At 43.5% G+C, this 22,126-nt stretch overlaps 1 long non-coding RNA gene across 1 annotated transcript in view; it reads left to right on the forward strand.

The window, feature by feature from the left end:
- Nucleotides 1-9,691: 9,691 nt before the first annotated feature.
- The window catches only part of LOC113930298, a 103,576-nt gene continuing 91,141 nt past the window's right edge, over nt 9,692-22,126 (forward strand). The window contains exon 1 of the long non-coding RNA XR_003522510.1: nt 9,692-9,801. This is a non-coding gene — a long non-coding RNA (uncharacterized LOC113930298). The remainder of the gene's footprint in view (nt 9,802-22,126) is intronic.

Below are 22,126 nucleotides of genomic sequence, written 5' to 3' on the forward strand. Positions count from 1 at the left end.
CCTTGGCATGTAGACAGCCATCTTCTACCCATGGTCTTCCCTCTGTGTCCTAATCTCCTCTTTTAAAAAAATTAATTAGTTAATTAATTAATTTATTTTTGAGAGAAAGTGTGTGCTTGTGCATGCACGAGTGAAGGGGAGGGGCAGAGGGAGAGAGAGAGAGAGAGAATCTCAAGCAGCCTCCATGCTCAGCACGGACCCTGAGATCATGCCCTGAGACAAAATTGAGTGTCGGACACTTAACCGACTGAGCCACCCAGGCGCCCCCTAATCTCCTCTTTTATAAGGACATCAGTCCGGCGGGATTAGGGTCCACCCTAATGGCCCTATTTTTACTTAATTACCTCTGGAGAGACCCTACCTTCAAGTACAGTCACTTTCTGCAGTACTGGGGGTTAGGACCTTAACGTATGAATTTGGGGGAACACAATTCAGCCCATAAAAGACAAATTTTCAAGATTTCTATCATCCTTTCTCACTTCTATTCAAACAGCAGCCTGCCTAATGCTTCTTGTCTGTTAGCCAACCCAATCCACAGTAGGCATAAATGGAATAATACAGGACTATAAATAAAAACAACTTAAAACCATAGCCTTGGGTGAGTGGCTAAGTGATCATCTAGTGATGCGAGTTTGGGCATCATTATCCGAACCACTAACTGCCACATGGGATCACTGGCCTTGCCCTAAAAGCTATCAAACAGGTCTCTACTAAAATAAGTGCTTTTAAATACTGACTTTGCAAACAGAAATTGAGAAAAGACACTGTTACTGCCATTAATGATGTAAAACCCTGGGTTGGTGAATCATCTGTTAGGAAATACTGCCCAAATCCAGACTTCATACCTGTTGCCATAGATCAGAGTCACCCAGTGTTCATTAATTGCTTTTTTTTTTTATTCCCCCTGCCCAGACTCCGGGCTCAGGGCTGTACAAGGGGCTTGTACTTTGTCATCTCATTTAGTTGCTCCAACAAGAAATAGGGTCAACTCTTGAGTACCGTGAACCAAACTCTGAAGTACTAAAGGAAGGGTAACAGTAAACCGTAATAAGGCACCAGGATCAGCATGTGCCACAGCTCCTCAAGGAACCCAGGAAACTCCCCCCTGAAATCACCACAAAAAATCTCTACCCACTTCCTCATCCTCCTGTAATTAGGCTTGCTGTTCTGTAAGCATTACCATTTAGGGGGGGGAGAGAAAGAAAAAGAATTGTTCATTTTCTTTCTGCTTCACTTAATTACTGGTTTGGCTACAAAAACCACCTTTTCGGCTATTTCTTTAGCCAAGATTCCGCATTTCAACATTAAAGGTCCAATAAGCTCTTGATTGCCGGACTTGGACCTAGTCATCATTTATATCACTGATTCTTGGGAAAAGGGGATTTGCATTCAAAACAATGACTTACTAAGACATTTTTGGAACCGGCTCTGTTTGTAAACTTGGGAAACACTCGTGTCCTGTATGGCAATTACCAAAAGTAAACTTCTACTAAGCATGGCTGATTCTTTCTTTGAGGGTTTGACAGCCCTTTAGGATCAGTAACTGCTACTTTTCTTTAAACAAAGGGAGGTGGGGTGCCTGGGTGGCTCAGTGGGTTAAGCGACTGCCTTCGGCTCAGGTCATGATCCTGGAGTCCCGGGATGGAGTCCCATAGCAGGCTCCCCGCTCAGCGGGGAGTCTGCTTCTCCCTCTGACCCTCTTTCCTCTTGTGCTCTCTGTCTCTCATTCTCTCTCTCTCAAATAAATAAATAAAATCTTTAAAAAAAAACAGGCAAGGTTTTTATATCTTTGTATCCTCTAGTTTTTTTCAGTTGTATTTTGGGAGACCTGGGATCTGTTTCTCTGTTGGTTTTTCCCTTTTGATTATGTTTGTCACCATTAGGATCCATGGCAGGCAGAGCCTTTTGGTTAGGTTTTGGGAGGCTCACATTTTTTTTTTTTTAAAGGCCAAAGCAATCCCCCAAACTGCTGTAACAGAAGTTACTCGGCTCATTAGCTGAAAATTTTCGCGAATGATCCCCACCATGAAAACGGTTCCTCTGTGCTCCATTAAAACTGAACAGTGTGTTTTGTGTTCAGCACATGATGGGTACAGGACACTATCTACTGGGTACCATAAGTTATTATATTCACTTGCCAAACATGCAGAATGTAGACAAGATAATGCTGATTGAGGTCTTAGGCAAAATGGCAGCCATATCAAGTATGGTGTAGGCTGCACTGTCCAACAGACCAGGAGAAAGCAAAATTGGGCATGTTTGGGAGCATACTTCAGAGCCAAGCCACGAAAGGCAACTCCCTAGAAGCTCTGAAACCATGGCAACTCTGGTTATTCAGCCACATACTCTGGAATATACTATTTAATGATGATGTTAATTAAATGATTGTGTGGGGGTGGTGTCTCAGGAAACTTGGAATCTTGACTCTTAAACCCAACCCATGGGAAATAAAGCCAAATTGGTTTGAGGGAGGTATAGGGAAAGGAGTGGCAACAGATAGAGTAAGAGACACAAAGAAGGAAAGTACTAGAAGGAAGAAATAGAAAAACACATGAAGCAACACAGGGGTTGTTCTTTTTGATTAAGCATTTACTGGAACTTTCACACAAGAAATGACTGGAATCAGAAATGCCCTTTCCTTTTTCCTCAGACAAGACGTGGCATGGTGATCCGTATTGGAAGGTTCTGCGATGATCTTGTCATTGAAAATTTGTGTCATGACCTCTTGGAAATCCTTCTCAAGCATTCAGTTAGAAAGAGCCAATCTATGTGACTTTGTTTTGAAATAACTTGTAAATAATTGGCTGAATAATTAATATCACTCGGAATGACTTTCCTCAGAAGTCCCTAAGTGCAGGCTATAACATGTAATTTTCCGCATCAAAGTCACCCATGAGCTACCGGGGTCAATCTGCAGCCTGAGTTTCAGAGCCCTTGTGTGGTTGCTATTGATGTGGTCTGGCATTCTCTGAGGGTGTAACTAACTACTGGTACCTTGTCATCCCTTTATCAGATAGTCCTGTGTTTTTATCTGTCTATGGACAGAATCCCAATCTAAAGCCCGCTCCCGGACAAGGGTTTTATGAACAAACATGCCTCAAATATGTGGCACCGTGATCTGAGTCATGGTTTAAAAGAGAAACACCACGACTGCAGTCTAAAGAATTCTCTCCCACTTCAAATTAGAAGCGCACTGTTAATTTTCAAAATGAACAGAGGAAAACTTGGGGACATTGCACGCAGCATGCCACTAGTGGGCGCTAGAGGTACAGTGAGAAACCACAGGTGAATTTAAGAAGGCAAGGTTTCCTTTTACCCGGCTGAAGACATGAAAGTCTTTTTTTGATAAATTTGGGCTTCCTTCAGCTTTTGTGTTTTTCCAGTTTGGATGATAGGCAAAGAGACTTTCGGCCTGATTAGGCACCTAATTCGATTCCTCTCTTTCGAATGGAAAGGAACTGCTTCATTTCCCAGGAAGGCAAGGTGAATAAAGCCAACTGCTTAGCATTTTTCCAGTGCTTATTATGCACCAGGCAGTGTGCGAAGCCATTTATATGCTGCATCTCATTTCGTACTCAGGAGAATCTTAGAGAGTAAATGCTATTATTCCCATTGATCAGTTGAGAAACTGAGGCATAGAGAGGTTAAGAAACTTGCTTAAGGAGAGAGTGGCGGAACTGAGACTCAAACCCAGATCCATCTGACTCCAGAATCAGGGCTTTTGTTGGTTACCACACCACCTATATGCTTTCTTTATTCTACAAACTTTCTACTAGGTTGTGGCATTAGAAAGATTATCGTCACTATGGTGTGACCAGACCTTTAATAAAAATCAAATGGTCTCACGTCATGGTTCTGATATGCAGTTAAATGAGGGGGGGAATAAAAAACAAACAAAACAAGATTTAAAACCTCCCAAGTGGTGGGGAGAGTCTCAAGGAAAAAATTCTCAGCTCACTTCCAGATGTGAAGCTCATCAGGTACTCTTAAGCTGTTCATTCGGAGTCCATTCTTTTAGTCTGAGAGTCCAGAGATTTGATGGCTCAGGTATTAGGCAGAGCCAGTGTCTTCAGCTCCAGGGATAGAAGCACTAGCACCTTTGCAATGCTGGAGAAAAAGCCATCCAGGGGCGCCTGGGTAGCTCAGTTGGTTAAGCATCTGCCTTCTGCTCAGGCCATGATCTCAGGGTCTTGGGATCGAGCCCCGCGTCAGGCTCCCAGCTCAGCAGGGAATCTGCATCTCCCTCTGCCTCTGCCCCCCCATTCTGTCAAATGAATAAATAAAATCTTCAAAAAAGAAAAAAAAGAAAAAAGAAAAAACCATCCAGTCTGAGACATCCACTTTAAGGAAGCAAGATCTCATGTGCTTCTGCAAAACAAAGCCGCGTCATTTATTTTGCTGTGGTGCATTTTACTTCTGGGGCCAAATGTCAGAGGGACAAAAACATAGATATCTTTCTTGGCTCCCAGCACTGGAGAAAATGCCCTTTATGAGGAAGGAGAATAATGGAAGTGATGGCAAAGCTCTCAATTTTGTGTGTGAATAGAAAATAGGAAGTAGCCTTAATAATCCAAAATGGCCGAAAGACCAAGAAGTCCATGACTTTGAGTATAATGTACAGCCAATCGACCTTCTTTGCTAAGAGCTTTACCTGAGTCATATTACTTAAACCCCACAAAAACCCGTCTCAGTGTTCACTGCTATTATCAAAGCAATACATGTACATAGTTGAACAGGTAATACTGTTGCAAGATGGTGGGGTTCTTGTCTCACAGTGTCGAAGAATAAATCTCATGGACACAAAAGGGTGAAGTGAAGTGAAAGTTTATTAAGTGAAGGTGAGGGCCAAAAGGAAAGAAAAAAGCTCTTGAGAGTGAGGGGGTCCCTTATGGGTTGCCACTGAGGGCTTTCAGTGGCAGGCTTTTCTTGAGAACCGACTGGGAAGTTTGTGGCCTTGAGATTCTTGTGTCATCTTGATTTGTTCCCTTATCTCTTGTTCCGCTCTGTGTCAATGTCTTCACCTGCCAAGAATCATTTCTGAGCTGAGTCAGGGGAGTCAGGGGCCTCCTATCTCTCCTGCCTGTCCCTTCACCCCTTCCCCACTCATGGGACAAGATCTGCCGGCAGAAAGAGATATACTGGGATTGTGAAGAGGGACTGATTGTGTACTTTTTAATTAGTGGGGGTTAGGGGTGGCACCAAGTCTCCAAGATATCTGGAAGCAAGGCTTTCAGGACCGTGAGGGGCCAGCTGCTGCCAACATAAGGTTCCTTTTAAACATAAAGGTACTAAGGCAGGGATATCTGGGTGGCTCAGTCAGTTAATTGTCTGCCTTCTGCTCAGGTCATGATCTCAGGGTCCTGGGATTAGTCCGGCATCGGGCTCCTTGCTCAGTGAGGAGCCTGCTTCTCCCTCTGCCTGCCGCTCCCTCTGCTTGTGCTCGCTGTCTCCGACAAATAAATAAATAAATAAAGTCTTTTTTCAAAAAAAATGTACTAAGGCAGCCACGAGTCCCTTGAGGAAGGCCATGCTCTGTATGTCTCAGGTATCTATCAGTGGGCTGCAAGCTGTAAGGAGATTTTCATTTAAGCTACATTTCTTCTGCCTTTGTTTCCCACATCAATGCCAGGAGTCCTTATTGAAAAAATAGCAATATCCTATCTTGCTCTTCCCAGTCCCTGTGTCTCTCTTCTAAGAGGCAACCACTCTCATTTCTTTTGGTTGGTTTTCTTGACTTTTCAATTGTAAGCATTAGCTATCCACTTCCTTTATGGAATATAATGACTTAATTCCCTTGCAACCCTTTTCCTTCCTCATAGACACACAATTCTCTCGTTTCTGTTGGGGTTAATAATGGCTTACTTTTTGTGCACTTATCACTACTAATGCAACCCTAGGCTTACCAAAAAAAACTCTAAAACTCTTCTCAGTATGGTCAACACATCAGGTAATCTGATGGTTCCATCTTTTTCCTGGAGACATCCTTCCAGAACCCTCCATCTACTTGTCTCAAGCCTGTAACATGGCTGTCTTCCTGGGCTTTCCCTCCATCTTCATCCTGGAAATTTTCTTCATCAGTTTCTTGTACTTGGCCCTCTGTTTCCTGGATCCCCTGTGTTCTTCTGACCACCCCCTTGTCTTGCTGGAGCACATAGTCTAATGGCTTCCTGAGAAGGATTATTTGAGACCTTATCCCTGGTATTCTGAAATTTCATGACGATGTGCTTTGGCATGTGTCTTACAGTCATTGTATACTGGATACTTAGCTCTTAAATCTGGTAATGCATTTTTTTTTTCCAGTTGGGGTAAAAGACTTCTTTTATTCTCTCTTTGATTATTTCTTCTCCTTCATTTCTTTTCTGTCCTTTCTCTAGGGGTCCTAATGGATAATGGCTCTCTAATTCTCCTATCCTGTCTCTATTCCCCACCTCTTTGCCATTTTGTTCTGCATCCTGGGAGAAGTATTTAAATGTATCTTCTGTCTACTGAATTAAAAACAATTCTACTCTAATAGTCTGACTTTTCAAGAGCCCATTCTTGTTCTCAGAATGTTCCCTTTGTGTTTCCAGCATCAGTGAATGTTTCATGTTCACAATGTGTCCACGCACTTCTCTGAGAATATTAATTCTAGTGTTAGTTTTGTGGTCTCTTCTCCATGCATTGTTTCTATTTTTTCCAAGTTTCTTTTGTCACTGTTGTTTTAATCTCTTTTTTCCTGTTAAAGATTTTTCTCCAGTGTTTGATTATTCTTTTTTTAATTGTTTTAAGTTTATCTATTTATAATCTCTACACCCAACATGGGGCCTGAATTCACGAACCCAAGATCAAGAGTCCAATGCTCCCCTGACTGAGCCAGCCTGTCGCCCCTCCAGTGTTTGATTATTCTTAACTATTCATTCATATTAGGAGTGAGGCAATGGAAAATCTGTGTGTGTGTGTGTGTGTGTGTGTGTGTGTGTGTGTGCGCGCGCGTGCACACGGGCATGTGCACATGGTGTGGGTGTTGGGACAATAGTGGACTGGTGGGTCTTACATCCTTAGGTGGACCTCGCCATTTCGTTGGGCAACCCTACAAATGTCAATATCTGCAGGCCTTTTCTCTTAAGCCAGCCAAATTCCCCAGACAAGAATCTTTCAATTTCCTGCCTGGAGGATAGAGTACTGACTGCTGTATTAAGGGTATTGATGGGAAAGAGAAAGGGTGAGGGGCTGTGTAGTATCGCCCTTCTCTGAGCTGAGACCCACTTAAAAATCATCATCATCATCACCTCATTGTAATAATAGCCAGCATTTACTGAGGGCTTACTTTATCAAACACAAAGATTTATGTACAAGTATGTTCTTTATACCATTGTTGAACATAGCAAAAAATTGGAAATAATAAAAATGTCTAAAAGGAAATTGATTACAAAAATCATGGTGTATTGATACAAGGAAATGGTATCATTTCCATTCAAAATAATCTAATCAGGGGCGCCTGGCTGGCTCAGTTGGTAGAGTGTATAACTCTTGATCTCGAGGTTGTGAGTTAGAGCCCCACGTCGGGTGTAGAGATTACTTAAAAAAATAATCTAAGCATCCCCAGTTGCTGAGGCCAGCCACCTCCCACAAGACTACTTAATCGAGGTCCCATTTCAACTGAAGTGGCCCTATCATCACCTCCACTCCAGCCACCCACCTGGACTTGGATTGAAAGAAAAATAGAGGTTGACTTTTGGGAACTGCAATGATGGTGAGAGACTCCCCATCCCCACGTCCCTTCCCCTTGGTAGAAAGAGGCCATGGTATGCTAGAAACATTTGACAACGCACTGGAGGTATCTCCATGGTGTAAATACTCCTCCTCCCCATGGCCAATTTCAAGCCACCAAAGTGATGTCAACTGGTTAATATATTTTCTGAAAATTTAACAGCACATTTTTGTGAGCTGGGATGAGCTGGTTCCAACACCACTGGAGGGAGGCCTCGGAGAACCACAGGAGTTAAGACATTTGCTTCTCCACCAGTCCTGCTTTGCAGACCAGGCCTAGTGCCACTGGAAAAGGGTCAAGAAGTTTAGAATCCACAGAGTGATGGGATTTCCAGGTGAAGAGGGAGCCAACGCCTTCTCCTTGAATTTCTGATTCCCAAGAAGTATGGGTTCAGGGGTCTTGGAGGAGATTGAGCGTTACCGGCTTTCTAACCCCCCTCAAAACACACACACACACACACACACACACACACACACCATGGAGTCAAGAGACATCTGCATCAGAGGAATGCAGAGAGAAGCCACAAGCTGGAAGATTCAAGGAACATCAGTGTCTCAGGGGGGTGCTGAGCACTGAGCTCCTCAGCAGTGGCCAACCGCAAGCCTGCTGAGGAGAGTTAGCAAGCAGTGACCTCCATGAACTTGTTTTCTCTCTTTCCTTCTTCTGACTCCAACGCCAGAAGGTTAAGCACCACAAAGAGTACAGGGCACAGATCACAGAGAGGGAGCGAAGAGGATGAGAGCTTTGAACCAAATAGATGGTCAAAGTTGAAAAACAAATGGAACTTAGCCTTAAGATTAAAGTTAAAATTAATGGGGGGATGGGGTAACTGAGTGCTGGGCATTGAGGGCACGTGATGTGATGAGCACTGGGTGTCATATGCAACTAATGAATTATCGAACTCGACATCTGAAACCAATGATGTACTATATGTTGGCTTATTGAATTTAAATTTAAAAAAATAAATTAAATTAAAATTAAAACCACTGAGTGGTCTGTGGTGGCAATCTTAGAGTAGTGAGAATTTTCTTCTTTACACTTTTTGTGTGTGTGTCTGTTCTGTGTGTGTACCTTTATGGTTTTGTGTGTGTGCATAACTAACATATATAACATAATATATATATTTTTTAATTTAAGGATCCATGTTACCGATGAGGATAAAGATGATGTCAGAAACAGACCTGAAGACACGAAGCTAATAGAAATGCATTTTCTGTTGCACATAGAGCTGTTGGTAATGCATGGTGCCAGGAAGAAAGCTGGCTTCAAGAAGTCCCAGGGGGCGTTCAGGAAGAGAAGGACCCCCTCCTAGAGAGGGAGGTACTTAGGTCACAAGGAGGCTGCTCCTATTAATAGCTTTGATCCAAGGATGGAGGTTCCCTTCCCCTACTCATTCCTTGAGGGCTTCAGAGAAGGTGTTTCTGATACAGTATGAGGTCTTTAAATGGACAATTTAAAGCAGATTGAAGAGAACAAAGGCCTCCTGGTCTACAGACCATATTATATCACCATTTGCTCTAAAAAGACTAGATTCGTTTTTTTTTTTTTTTCCTGTGATTTATACCTTACCCAGAAACATCTTGGCTTCCTGGAATTCTTGGTAAAAAATTCCGTTTTCTCAGCAACAATATGCAGGCACTGCTTCTAACAGCTTGCTTGGCCTCAGTCACTGAAACTAACTGGTTTTGCCCCCAGCAAAGGTAATGGCCTTGCCTTTGGCAATAAATCTGAAGAGCAAATTAAAATTGCACTTTTGACAGGCCCCCTGCCGGTTCCTTAAAATCACCCAAAACTATCCATCCATTTTTAACATCTCCTTTGGCAGCTACTTTGAGTGATTAAAAAATGTGCTAGCTACTCTAAAAGCAGCCTCAAGGAAAATCTTCAAATTCTTCCGTTACATCTAAAAGCTGTTATAGTGCAGTCAACCCTGAAAGGGCATCATAACCATCGTGCATTTGCGTGGGGCCATTCTGAAGCTGGAGTACCCGCTGGTTGCCTGGCAGTCATATTTCTGGGATTACCCGTGACGGGGTAGAATTCAGCTGCCTGTAAGTAGTTAGTTCCTCACCGAACATCATCTGCTCTCATCATTCCCACATGCTAGGCATCGTGTGTGTGTGTGTGTGTGTGTGTGTGTGTGTGTGTGTGTGTGTGTGTGTGTGAGAGAGAGAGAGAGAGAGAGAGAGAGAGAGAGAGAGAGGCAAAGAGAGACAGAGAGAGACAGAGGCAGAGACAAAGATAGAGTGACAGAGAAACAGAGAGATTGACAAGGTGAGAAGTCCCTCTTCTTGTCTTTCCATTTGCTTCTCATCTTCCTGTGACCTGTAGAAGTGACAATTTCCTGAGGAGAGCTGCTCACCTTCTGGAATCAGCCTTGCTCAAATTTGCCTGTGAAGTCTCCCAAAGAGCCAGGTAATTGTCCCAAACCGTCCCTTCACTTTAGCGAAAGTGAAGTGTGTTGTAGGTTTCCACTTTTATTCATATTCTTACGTCTTTGAGCCTGATTTCATTTGGGCTCAGATTAATCACTTTTATGACCTAGGCCAGGATGTTTGTATAACTGATGTTTATGGCTCCAAGTTCAAAGTTATTTATAACACGGTAGATTGTAGAACTTTGATTTGGAAAATCTTTTTTTTTTTAAGAGAGGAAGGGGGGAGAGGGAGAGGGAGAGAGAGGATCTCAAGCAGGCTCTATACCCAGCGTGGAGCCTGACTCAGGGCTCAATTCCACAACCCTGAGATCATGACCTGAGCCTAAATCAAGAGTCTGGTCACTTAACTGACTGAGACACCCAAGCGCCCCTGATCTGGAAAGTCTTCAAAAGCCATCTAGAAGATATAATTTTCAGTAGCTAGATACTCCCCCAGAATCTGGAAACCAAAGGTATTGGGAGTGCAAACAGACCTTTACTACATTGTATGAGAACCTAAGAAAGGGAAAGGCTGGGCCAGAACCCCTTCTTCAGCTCAGAGGTCTTATCTTTCACAGGAGCTCCAACAGATGAGTTGAAGGAGGTCTGAGGTCAGCCTCTTGGATGTTCCCCCCACCCCCCTTTCCTTTAATAATCCATTGTGGGTTTGTTAATGGTGAGTGTTTCTCTGTCTTTGCGAGGTGGGACAAGATCTATATTGCCAGCTCGTGCTATTTCTTATGGTAGTAATGGATTCCCTAAATACCCTCCCCACTGTGTAAAATCGCACTTTCCTTGATTTGGCTTCAACTCACCTTATAAACTTAAAGGGGATTCTTCCTTTTTTCTCTTTTGGAATCCATTGTTCACTCCATGAGGCTCTTTGTGATTTTATCGCTTTCTAATGCATTTCCAAAGCCCAGCCTTTCTGACTGAAAGACAGCTAATCTTTTTAATCGTGCCTCCTTTCTGCCATATGGCAGCGCCCCCCCCCCCCCCCCCCCCCGTTCCCTTATCCCTTTCTACAGTCTTCTCTAGCTTTTCCTCCACCCCTCTCCCCCCTTGAGGTATGCCTTTCTGAAAGGGCAGTGACCCAAACCATCCCGAGGGTATGGCTAATGGGATGATTGCCCTGACCCCACACTCTGGGAGTTCCCACCCAGGAGCAGAGACCAGGTGGTTGGTGGGATGGGGGTGGGAGGAGGGCAGAGAAGCTGGAGGCTTCATCAGCTGGAGTTAAAAAAAAGATCAATGTGCCCATGAATACGTTAAAATCAGTAGCTAAGTTGAGGTTGGCTGCTTAAATATGGCATCCTCCCCTTCCATCAAGTCCTCCCTACCCTTGCTCCATAGGAGAACCTCTCCCTTTCTTTGGCCTCCAAGCGTCCTCTCCATGTTTACTTGCCACATTCAATTTGATAAACATACTTCCTCTGGGGAAGGGTATATGGATCCACGGTTCACGGGGAGGGGGGTGGTAGCATGCCAATGAAGAAATATCCTTGCACAGATGCTAGTAGGTTTGGACAAAGAGAGGAAACAAAGTTCTTGGACCCTGATGCGTAATGAACAGGAACCATCCATTGATTTCCTTTGTGCCCTGAGTTGATGTGCCTTAGGCCCTGAGCAGTATGGGCTCCAGGGCTACAGAGAAAGATGAGTCAGAAGACCTAGCAGAACGTTCTAAGTCCGCCACTGTTCTGAGAATAATGATCTAACTGATCTGAGCCTCAGACTGCATTAAGGATCCCCTAAAGTGTTGCTTTTCAAGTGACTCGTGGTTTTACCCACTACGTGATTTACCTGGGTCAGGTTGAGAGGTGAGAATGAGGGTCAGTGAGAGTGGAGGATGTAAGGGGGGGGACACAAGGTGCTTCAGACATACACATGGAGCACACCTTTCAAGGACATCTCTTTCTGTCCGTTCTCAGTCCTTATGCCAAGGAATCACCCAGAAAAAGCTAGAAGAAAACTGGCAGTAGAAGGAGGAATGCAGTGGAATCTCATCCACACTGCCTAATGACTCATTTTTTCCTCTGAACCTGAAGGCTTGGCTTACATGTTAATAGAATTCCATTAAGTAAAGGCATCTTTCCTTCCTGGAATTTGGTCTGAACACACCAAGTGGAACTCCCACACATACACACTCAAGTGAGGTCCCATGACATTTCTCCAATAGCTGCCTCTCCTGAATTATGGAATTGCACAATGAGCTTGTGAAAGCAAAGAGTGTAGCCAAAGAATGAACTTCTAAAAGAACCTTATCCAGAAGTCATTTGACCTTTCCCCTTGATTTTCAAAGAGGTGCTTATCTTGGCAAAATAGTAGGATGAGGTAAGGTGGGTACCTTCCTGTCCCACCGGGTTCTTCTACTTGAAAGACACTTGCGGTCTCTGCTATACTCAGAGTTCCTGAACTCCTGGCTTTCAAGTCTAATTTCTGCCTGCCAACTGCATAAATGATGTGAATTACAACTTCAAGGTTCATATTTTCTAGCAAAATGTCCCCAGAGTCTTTGGCAAGTACACGTCAATGTTGGATTTGTAATGATGAATTACTACATGCACTTAGTGTTTAGATATGCAATTTTCTGAGGGGAAAATTCACTATTCTTGTGTTTGATGAGTGTTATCCGAGCTGTAGATAAAAATACTCTTATATATCTGGGTTTGGAAAACCCAGGCTTTTCAGATTAAAAATAGTTGTTTCACTTATTGTATAATTCAGCTAAAAAGTTTCCTGTGAATCAGACCCAATACCACTTCTGCCATGAGTCCTGGGTAAGTTCCATGAAATATTCTCTAAGTCATATGGTGAGTAGAAAGTTAAAATGGATATTCCCTACACATAGTGGCATTCATGCTGTTTTTCTCTTCTTGCCTGTTTGTGAGAAAAAGCAAGTACGATAAGGGAGACTACAAAAAAAAAAAAAAAAGAGAGAGAGAGAGAGAAAGAACAGATATATCTGCAGACCTATGTTCAGGAGACTACGTGCTTTGTATCCAGAAGACACACAATGAGTATGTGTTGCCTTGAAGAATGGAGTCTAGACAATGGACTGGATTCTCTTTACCAGCCACTGGAATCTTCAGATGGTCATCAGGATAAAATGCAATACCAGTTGCCACTAAGTCTAGATTCAGAGATGCTGAAAAAAATCTCCAAAGCATCCAAGATATCATATCTAAATCTCCCTTCCCCTCCCCCCCCCATCTCTGCAGCAAACACAGCTCTGGAGAAGTAGAGGTTAGAAGACAGACTGGCTTTCTCCTCTCAAAAATGAGAGACTTGGGTTCAATTTTTCTAACACCTAATTTTAAAAGCTAAGGCCTGGTCAAATGATGTGCATATTGGTTTTTCGATCAGCTACTCTGGGCAATGATCACAACCATGGGGACTGGGGGAGGGGGATTAGAGTTTGTTACCATTGGAAAACCATATGCAGAGTGCAACTTTCTGGTAGATTAGGTTTCTGGAAATATATGACCCTGGATTTTTCAAGGTTGTCATTTAGCAGGAGATGTACTTAGATTGTTCAGGCTTTCAAGCATGCATACCCCTATGGTTCCATAAATCTCATGGTGATTCTGAGAAATTTTAGAGTCAAAAAGGTTATGGTATAGTAAACAGGGTATTCTTACCTTGATGGTAATGGTATTGTAACTGGTCAACATTTCAAAGTGTGCCAGTGATGTCCTCAGCCCAGGAAATGTCTAACTCCTACCTTCTTGCCTATTTGCCTTGTGATTTAGAATCCTCTTTTGGAAGTACGGTGCCCTGGGTAAACTCTCTGCAGGTCTTAGTAACCCTCACTATTTTCATTTCATATTAAGGAGTGAAAAAACAAGAGTTCGTTTCTACGTTTCCTTAGAATCTTGCTTGAAGAACTGAGGCAGAAGAATCTGCACAAGCAGAGAACTGGCACTTGGCAAATTGGAACTGCTATCATATGTAGGAGACAGAAGATTTCAATGCCCCCACTGTTGCCATGGGTGCAGTAGAAGCGTGGGTGTGAGTGTGGGCATGTGACTCTGATCTTAAGAATATGTGATTGCCATGCCAAGTCTTTCACCATGAGCCTCAGGAAGTTGGAGCTAATAGCTCTGCTGGTCTCTGAAGCAGTATAAATCTCCCATATTCTCTGGAAAGGGCCAGAAGCATTCTCCCCTATTTCTTCTGTGTGAACTCTCCTGGGTCCTAATGGTACCCACGGATATTTGATGGTCAAGGTATACACCCTTTAACAGCTCTGGTGTGAGGAGGAGTGACTTGGGCCACAAACAGCCTTAATTTAAAAAAACAGATATGGGGCGCCTGGATGGTTGAGTGTCTGACTCTTGGTTTCAGCTCAAGTCATGATCTCAGAGTCATGAGATCAAAACTTGCATGGGCTCCACACTCAGCGATCAGTGGGGAGTCTGCTTGGGATTCTTTCAATCCCTCCCCCTCTCCCTGGCCTGACCCCTACTTGCTCTCTCTCGCTCTCTCTCAAATTAATAGATAAATCTTTTTAAAAATAAAAATAATAATAAAAACAACAGATATCAATGTCTAAGATTTCCACAGGGCAGCTAAAGGGGAGCAACTGATCGATTACACATGGGGAATGGCTAACCAAAAGCCAAACTCCTCTATCACAACCTGGTGGTAGGTCAAACCATAGCGTTGCTAAGAGCTGACTCTTTTGAGTTTGCCCTGTTAGGAATGCCTGTTTTGGGTGACTCAGTAAGGCAGCTGGCAAGCTGGGGAAACGATTTATCACTTCACCCAGGGAAGCCTGCAATCTAATAGCATCAGTTCTGCTGGAAACAAGCGCATAGAGGCATGGTCGCCTTGGGAAAGGCAACCTGAGCAGTGCCAGAGTTCTTGGGAGAGCTCCAGATATGGGTTGTGGGTGCCGGCTTCTCAGATGGTCTTACCCAGGGAACAGAAGCCTGAGGCAGCCCTGAGTACTTCCCCCCACCTTGTTACTTATGACATCCGGTCAACCATTTTGCCTCTCTAGGCCTCAATTTTTTCATTTGTAAAATGGGATTAAGGGTAGCAGCTCGTGCTTCGAGTCCCCGAAGGCCAGGATTCAAATTGCCACTCTAACGTTTTCTGTTTGATCCTGAGTGATTAATTAACCTTACCTGAACTTTCAGTTCCTCGCATAAAATAGAGGAAATAATATTTATCGTGTAGGGCTTAGGAAAGAAAATAATGTATGTAAACATTGCAGATGCTTGTTAAATATTTGTTGAATCAAAAATTAAATGGTACTGCCTGGCACATAATAGTTGATTTTTAGGTGTAGGTTCATCTTCTTCCCCAACCAGATATGATACGGAAACATATAGTGGGACAAATTAGTCTTCCTGAGCCACAAGACCCAGATACCAGGCTCATCCCTCTTCGATGTTTGTTTGTTCCATGGGTATTATTCCTGCCGGAACTGTATATTCTAACGACACTGATGGTAAATATGTCATGGTCAAAGGCAAGAATGTGAACCAAGGTCAAGATCATCCAGCTAATATTAAAAAGGGGAACAACCCCTCTTTGTGGAAAAATGTGCACACATCTGTAAATACACACATAAACATACAGACTTCTGCAGAGAACCTCAAGGGGCTCACAGGCCCTCTAAAAACTCAGGTTAGGACCCTCTGGAACCTCCAGGATGCTAGACTGGAGAGGTAGGGAAATTGGTCAGATAGATATCTCAATAACCCTGTAACATTCTTTGCAGAAAATTTTAGGTGGATATAGATCAAAAAATATTATCTTTTTTTTTCAAATCTTCATTCTAAAAGAAACTTGCTTCATATTCTTAATTCCCATCTTTTCTTTTTATTTCCTTCTTAATTTTTTTAAAGTTTTATTTGAGTGATCTCTACACCCAGTGTGGGGCTCGAACTCACGATCCCAAGATCAAGAGTCGTACACTTTTTCTGACTGAGCCAGCCAGGCACCCCTCTTTTTATCTTTATAGGTGATCACGTCTTTCTTAAAAAGAAGAAAACCATAGCTGGTTTGTAACGTTTCTGTCTGTTATGACAAAGTTGAAGTTAGCAAGGTCTATAGTTGGTGTTCAGTAAGCATTTCAATTTAATCGTGAGTAATTTAATTTTATTACACCATATGTTAACCGTTAATACTCTTTATGGTAATCACTGCTTTGTCTCTCAAGCTGCTATGCATACCCCTTATATAGTTATGTATGCAGATCCATACCCATGATCATGAGTATCATCTACTCTCTCTATATAAAGGTTGTCCTTTGCTCTAGAGTTTCACTTGAAGCTCTCTGTCTCCTGGTCCTCTCCACGCTCTTAGAAAGAGCAGCAGCCCCAGCCCCAAGTGGGGCATGCCTAGTCTTCCATCTGCTGCACTTCTCCCCAGCAACTCCAGTCTATGTTTCAAAGTCATGACTTGGCTTGTCTTTATAGCATTCTTCTGTTCACCCAGCTTGTGGGTGTCCCACTTCAATCTATCATATTGCAGCTGTGTGAATATGGGACAGTCATCCATTTTCCATCCTAGAAAGGCTATGTTCAATGATTATTGTTTCCTTGCAAGTAGACTGGCTGTGTCCTAGGACCTGACTTGTCATTGAATATTTAACATAGCTCCTGGGTTGTGCTGGTGAAGCCACGTTCCTTCATTCCAGCTTCGATCTGTGATGGGATTCTGGGCCACCCATGGCTGCAATGTTGTCCAGGAGTCAATCCCAGAAGGTTTCTGTGAACTTTGTTTTGGTGGAATCCCTGATAGTTGCCCCAGGCGGCTTTCGTTTTTGAATATGGGAATGATAGACTCCTTCCTTACTCTATCAGTGGTCAAATGCATCAGACAGAATGTTCTGACCAGACGAAAAACTTCATTCGTGAGTCACTTCCTCTTTCACTCTCTCCTACCAAAAAGCCTCCCTTTTGAGCTCAAATGTCGTATACTGTCCTCCAAGCGTATGAGTGGCCCACACATATAACAGTGCCCTGTTATATGAGAGAGAATGGTGGATGGCAGGAAGCCACAAATCTATGATACAGTCACAAAGAAACACGGGCAGCTTCAAGCTTTCACCCCAAGAGGTTTTGGAAACCGCAGTGCCAGCCTCCAAGACTTTTGCCAGACTTGACTGTGCCAATCCCAGCCCAAGTGAAGCATGCCTAAGCACACAAGGTAGGGCAGGGGTGGTAATGCACAGCATCCCACACTCTACCTCCTTCTCTCCTTCCCTCCCTCCCCCCAGAGCTACATGGCCAAATGTCTGCCCTGAAAAGAAAGGACTGACCAAAGGGCTCTCTCAGAACTAAGGTCAGCACATTCACTCAAGTTGAAGCACCTAATACTTTCCCTGAGTAGCAGGTGAGTAGCTAAGGGCATGGGCTCCAGCACCAGGCCCCTAAGTTCAAATTCTGGCTCTGTGTCTTAGTAGCCTATGGACGCTGGGGCAATTGCTTTATCTGAGAGATCTGGGCTTTCTCACCTGGGGTATGGCATGAATGACATTGTGTTGTTGCAAGAATTAGATCAAACACATTATATATGTACGTGTGTGTATCTTAAGTGTTTTAATAATAATTATTAATATTATTATCACCAGGGTTATGGACTCTTCTAGCCCACCTTGTCCCATCACTGTTGTGAGTTCTCCACCTTGTGCCTAGACTTCACTAATGTGTTTATTGTTCCCACGGTACTTTCAACTTTATGGGATTGGATGCCACCTATTTAGGTCCATGAGAATGTCCAGAGGGCTCTTCCCCTACATACCCTCTGCGATGGCTCTGGGGGGGGCGTCCCTTTGGAGGCCCAACACCACATCAGAAAATAAGATCCTCAATCCCAAGGGGACAGACAGAATATAAAGAGCAAGGGAAATGAAACAGAGTAGCAAGGGGAAGGCTGCCTAACACATCAAAGGCTCCTCCGAGCCAGTAGGAAGTAGAAGACCAGAGTCATCCCTTCGGTTTGTGGTCTGTGCACTTTGTTCCATTCCCCACTTGTACCTTCTCTCTTTCCCTCCCTCTTGGTTCCCCACCCTTTGTAAGAAAAACAGCATGTTGGGGTTGCTGACGCAGAAAATCTGGTTTGTGGTAGCTCTTACTGTGTCGTGACTCATGCCGAGAAGCAGGAATAATTTGCCTGGGGCGGGGGGGAAGGGAGAAGTGTCAGTGTGTGGGCATGCAGGGCAATTGCCTGAGTTGGTACTTACACTCAGCTAACGCAGTAGATCGTTTTCCTGAGAAAGGAACAGGGAGAGGACAGAGAACCTCGGTCCCCAAACCCAACCATCAAGTTTGGAATTTGGGGGCGTCGTGGAGGACTTCACAGCAATGAGATTTTTCACATCTTGGTGATTAGGAACCTAAATCTGGAGGGTTTCAATGAAGGAGAGCAAAGAACAAAAAGGTGAATGCTCCTGTCCTCCAGGGACTTAAGGCTTTCCTGATGCTCTGTGATCCTCTGAGCAACCCTCCACCCAGCTCTCCCTCCCAGGCGGACTGTGCCCCAGCCAGAGTGTTGCCAAGCACCCTCCAAGTTCATCACAGTGCAAACCATGAGCAGAAAGCCTGACCTACTTCATGGCAGGGCCTTACCCTCTGCTGGGCTGCCTTCTCTGTGGCTTACAGGCACGTTCAGTGTCAAGCAATGAGAAAGAGAGGTGGGCAAGAAGATACTCTTTTCCCTCTCTCCCATCGCGCATGGGCAGACCTTCCCTTTCTCACTATCCATTCATCAGGCTCCTCCCTAAGTGCCACTGTTCCCTCTCCTTGGCCCTTACTCATGACTTCATATTTTGGGGCAACTTCAATGTAGCTCTTGTCCCCAAAGTTGATAAGGGATACTGGCTTTGGACCTGTCTTCCTCTCTTCCCCTAATAAAACTTCTTCTTATATTGATAACCCCTTTGTCTTAGGCCCCTTTCTGGGTGACTGAAACAGATTAAAAAATCACATCCAAGTTTGAGTGTTGCTGGCAGGTAGACAATGGCTCGCTCTGCTACTTTTCTCAGGCAACTTGTACATTTTAATAGGACCCTTCAATACATTACCTCAGGGGTGGCATACTTTCTCTGTAAAGGGCCAAATACTAAATATTTTAGGCCATACAGTCTTTGTTGTAACTATTCAGCTCTGCTCTTGTGGCATGACATTAGTAATAGACAATTCATAAACAAATTGACTGGCTGTATTCCAAAAAATCTGTGTTCCAATAAATAAATAAGTTGAAATTTCATGTAATTTTTACATGTCACAAAATATTCTTCTTCTTTTGATGTTTTTCAATCATGTAAAAAATATAAAAGCCATTCTAAGTTCAGACATACAAAAACAGGTGGCAGGCCAGATTTAGCCAGCTAAATCATGCTGTTCTAAGTTGAATAAGATGGAGAGGGAGGAAAAAAACCTTTTTAGAGTGAGATTGGAGGCAACCTTATCATCGTTTTCTTCAAATCACACAAGCTAGGTGGAAATGCTTCAGATTTCATCCAACCCAGATTATTGAGTAACTACTATGTGCCAAGGACCATGTTAGGTATTATGCAATACACTGAGAGAATAAAATGGATGCTGTCTCTGCCCTTCTAGAGTTTAAAGTACCACTGGGGGAGATAGGCAATCAGCAAGTAAATAAGCAGTAAATAAATAATTTCAAACTGTGATTAAGAGTGTGAAGGAAACACAGGAGAGCAATTACAGAGAATGAGGAAAATTGTGGTCAGGGAAGGTGGACTTGCTTGTGGGGATGATTTTATGAAGGAGCTGGGCTGGTGAAATGCAGCCAGGAGTATGGGAAAGGAAGCACATTCCAGGCAGAAGGCCCAGCAAGTGTTAGGGGTTTGAGACAGGAAAGAGCTTGCCTTGTTCACAGATCTGAAAGGAGACAGTATAACTAGTAGGACTGAAGGAATGTGGCCTGAGAGGAGATGGGAAAAGTAGGCAAAAGCCACATTACATAGAGCCTTGACGCCCATTGAAAGAGTATGGACTTCATTTAAAGTGTGAGGAAAGTTCTTTTACATTTTGGGTTTTTTTTTTTCTCTTTAAAGGTAAGCTCTATGCCCCATGTGGGGTTTGAACTCAGGACCCCGAGATCAAGAGTCACATGCTCTACCTACTGAGCCAGCCAGGCCCCCGTGATAGAGTAATATTTTAGACAGCTTAAGTTTAATGCCTCTGAGATCTCCAAGTAGCTCTCTCTCTAAGTAGTTGGTCACATGAGTCTGGCATTTAGAGCAGAGTTTTGGGTTGGGGACATGAACATGAAAGAAATCAATGTATCAATGATATTTAATGCCATGGTAACAGAGGAAATGACTTAGGGAAAGAGTGTGGATAGAGAAGAGGCCCGAGGGACTGGTGCCAGGGCACTCCAAAATTTGGATATTGGATAGAAGAGGAGCATTCAAAACAGACAGAAAGGGAGCAGGGAAAGATATAGGTGAATTTTTTGAATGCATAGTGTCACAGATACTGAGAGAAGAGTGTTAGAGGAGAGAGCAGTAAACTGTGTTGAACACTGCTGGAGGATCAAGTTGAATGAGGGCAAAAAGGACACTATTGATTTTGGTGACATGGAGGTCTTCAGTGACCTTGGCAAGAGGTTTTGGTGGGGTGGAAAAGCTAGACTGCCAATGGCTGAAGTTAACAGAGAGATAAGGTATGATGGGATGACCCCCTATGGCCGATTCCCGAGTTGTGATCCAGAATGCATCACTTGGTGGTTTGGCAATTTCCAAGGCAGCTACTCCCTCAGTCAGTGTTGACAAGTGACAATGTGATGACAAGAGAAGCTGAGAAATGTGACCTCCCTCCACCCAGTAGAGAAATGGGGTCCATGACGAACTAGTTAACCTCTGACACTCAAGTGCAGGATGAGATGAGAGTTCAGAGGAGGAGCTCTTCATATTTATTTGAGGTATCAGAAAAAGGTTCCTGGATAAAGTGACATCTAAGCCAAAGACCTGAAGGATGAGGAAGAATTCATCTGGTGAAGTGGGGTCAAGAATGTTCCAAGCACAGAAATCCACAGGTGCTAATGAGAGGAGGTGAGAGAGAGCATGATTTGTTTGAGGAACACAAAGGAGTCCAGAATGGTCACAACACAGAGCATGAGTTTAGGAATAGCAGGAGATGAGAATAAAATAGGAGGCCAGTGCCAAGGGTGGGCAGACCATCAGGCTGATGCTTACACATGGAAGAGTCAAGGGTTCGTCCAGGGCAGCTGGTCCCTGATAAAGGCTCTGGGTAGAGGTTTTAGTGCAGAACCTTAAAACTTGAAGACCTTCAGAGGCTAAGCAGAGAAGTTGAAACTTTGAGGCAGTAGAGTACAATGGTGCCTACAGTGAGGTGGAGTGTGCATGCTTTGCCTAAATATATTAAATTCAAAACCAGAAACAAACGAGCAATGAACCACTATGCAGGACAAACAAACCCCATCTGCTATGGACCCCTGCTAGAAGGCTTCTAGAGACGGCTTACAGTCACCAAGTTCAGGTCCAAAACAGGAGATGGGAAACTTTCAGAAACAAGACTTTGCATCCAAGTCTACTGTTGTTGACATGCTGGTTCACAAAGGGTTTCACACTTAATTTGTGCTATATTTGGTTAACTAGCTTGTAAGACTACAAGTTTCTTGAAGACGGAATGGGGTTGTCCTATTTCATTTCAATAACGATGCTGATGATGCCGGGCACTGCTGTAAGTACTTTATTAACCCATTAAGTACTCACAATAACCAATGTGGGAAGTACTATTATTATAGTCATTAAATGTTTCTCTTTTCTTTTTACATTTTTTTAAGTAAGCTCTGTGCCCAATATGGGGCTTGAACTCATGACCAGAAGATCAAGAGTTGCATGCTCTACCTGCATGGTTTACAGACTGAGCCAGCCTACTCATTAAATTTTTTAAAAATTGACACACAGTGTTACATTAGTCTCAAGTGTACATCATAGTGATCTAACTTCT

Source organism: Zalophus californianus, chromosome X, assembly GCF_009762305.2.
Source record: "Zalophus californianus isolate mZalCal1 chromosome X, mZalCal1.pri.v2, whole genome shotgun sequence".
NCBI classification, from domain to species: domain Eukaryota; kingdom Metazoa; phylum Chordata; class Mammalia; order Carnivora; family Otariidae; genus Zalophus; species Zalophus californianus.